The 1,901-nt window shown below is 41.4% G+C and overlaps 1 protein-coding gene across 1 annotated transcript in view; it reads left to right on the top strand.

Annotated features, from left to right (window-relative positions):
• LOC138357984 (importin subunit alpha-1-like) overlaps nucleotides 1-1,584 on the top strand; it is a 16,556-nt gene extending 14,972 nt beyond the window's left edge. The window contains exon 14 of the mRNA XM_069315272.1: nucleotides 1-1,584. This exon is cut by the window's left edge and continues 256 nt beyond it. The gene's annotated coding sequence lies outside the window, so the exon portion shown is untranslated.
• The last annotated feature ends 317 nt before the right edge of the window (nucleotides 1,585-1,901 follow it).

The following is a 1,901-nucleotide window of genomic DNA, read 5'->3' as shown; positions in this document are numbered from 1 at the left end:
GATGATGTCTGTGGTCTTCTCGGGTGTTTTTTTACATAGAAAAAAAAGACCAATGCAGTTTTCAAGAACACGTTCTCTGTCGAAGGGAAGGAGTAAGACGGAATATAGCTTGTAAGAATATTTTAAGTAGGTCGTAACTTCAATGAGACAATAGGAGTAAGGTGATTGAAGAATGACAGTTTAATAGACTTTTTTGTGTTGTATAACTACCTAGATCTTTTTCCGCGTTTGGAAATTTGCCTCCTATTATTAGTGTATAACACACACACACACACACACACACACACACACACACACACACACACACACACACACACACACACACACACACATACACAGCCTCAGCTCCCTTTGCTACTAGTTCTACGCTGATAGTCTTCTTATCTCCTTCCTCAAGCCGTTCTTCCTCCTCCTCCTAATTGGATGTCTCCTCCTCCACAATTGCCTCTTCACTATTCATCACTGCACCTCCTCCTCCTCCTCCTCCTCCTCCTCTTATGCTTCTCCCACCACCTCTTCCTTCTCTTGCACTCACATATCCGCCTCTCCTCCTCCTCCCAGTATCATATATGCCCTTCTTCTTTCTCCGTTTGTGTTCCTGCAGAACATCCGCTACTTTCTACTTCCCCCCATTTCATATCTTCCATTTTTCTCTTATTTCCTCACTTCTCATCCTCCCTCCTCTCTATCTTCCCCTTCATTCTCCGTCTTCATCTGCTTTCAGATTTTCAACGGCTGTTTTATCAATTTTATTCTCACTTCTCCCCTTTCTGTCTGTCTTCCTCATCTTATTTTTCCTCCCATATCATTTCTATTCCTTCCCGGGATTCGCTACCCATTCCCAGTCCTTCCAGGGAGCTCAATATGCGATTCAGTAGTTATAGTGACCAAGAAAATTCTGAAGGTTTGTTATTAATATGCTGACTGTATCTCCAGCAAAGTAAAGGAGCAGAAAGAGTTGACATGAGTAACAGACCCCCGATGTTTATAGCTGTGTAGAGACAAAATGACTTGTAATGATTACTGATGCAGTGTTTCCCAGACGTCACCAGACCATCAGGAGAATGCAGAAGATGTATCGCTGTTGGCTACAAGTGGGAGTGGAAGTTTGTGAAATTTATCATCGTAGATACAAATGTAAATACAGACTGTATCTATATACAACAGTGTTAGCAGTTGTGTGTAACCCACCAGTAAACAACACATGGCCCCAGATAGTAATATGAAAGAGAACATTAGAATTATTACAAATATACAATGGGCAACAATTACTGTTCACGTATAGAAAGCAGAATTTCTAATCATAGGGAATATCAATCATAGGGAAGTGGACTGGGAGGCAAGAGCCCCATGTATAGTTCCTGAAACACGGATTGAAAAGTTGGTAGACACCACAGAAGCGAACTTCTTAACACAATGACTTTCTGAATTAAATAAAAACTACTTCACTGCTACCTGTGAACTCTGCCAATTCATAGTGCCTTATATGACCAATGTTATATATTTATTTCCATATAAATAACATTAGCATGTTAAACTTTCGCATGATTCACCATGTAATGCTACCGTGGAAATGTTGGGTACAAATTGCGATTAAACTTTTAAAGTTAAGCAATTTTATGTGTTATTTACCTAAGGTTGGAGCACAAAGGATATATTTCCCTCATGTTGAATATATTTGCCCTCTCAGTGGCGAGGACGCTTTGCTTAAAGGAAGTTGTGAAAAACTTGAAATGGAATCAACTGTATCAAATTTTCAAGAGGAAACTAGATTTATTCCTCCAAGGAGTGCCAGACCAACCGGGCTGTGGTGGGTATGTGGGCCTGCGGGCCGCTCCAAGCAACAGCCTAGTGGACCAAACTCTCACAAGTCAAGCCTGGCCTCGGGCCGGGCTTGGGGA

The sequence above is a fragment of the Procambarus clarkii genome, chromosome 81, assembly GCF_040958095.1.
Source record: "Procambarus clarkii isolate CNS0578487 chromosome 81, FALCON_Pclarkii_2.0, whole genome shotgun sequence".
Taxonomy (NCBI): Eukaryota; Metazoa; Arthropoda; class Malacostraca; order Decapoda; family Cambaridae; genus Procambarus; species Procambarus clarkii.
This window is presented reverse-complemented; position numbering and strand designations above follow the sequence as displayed.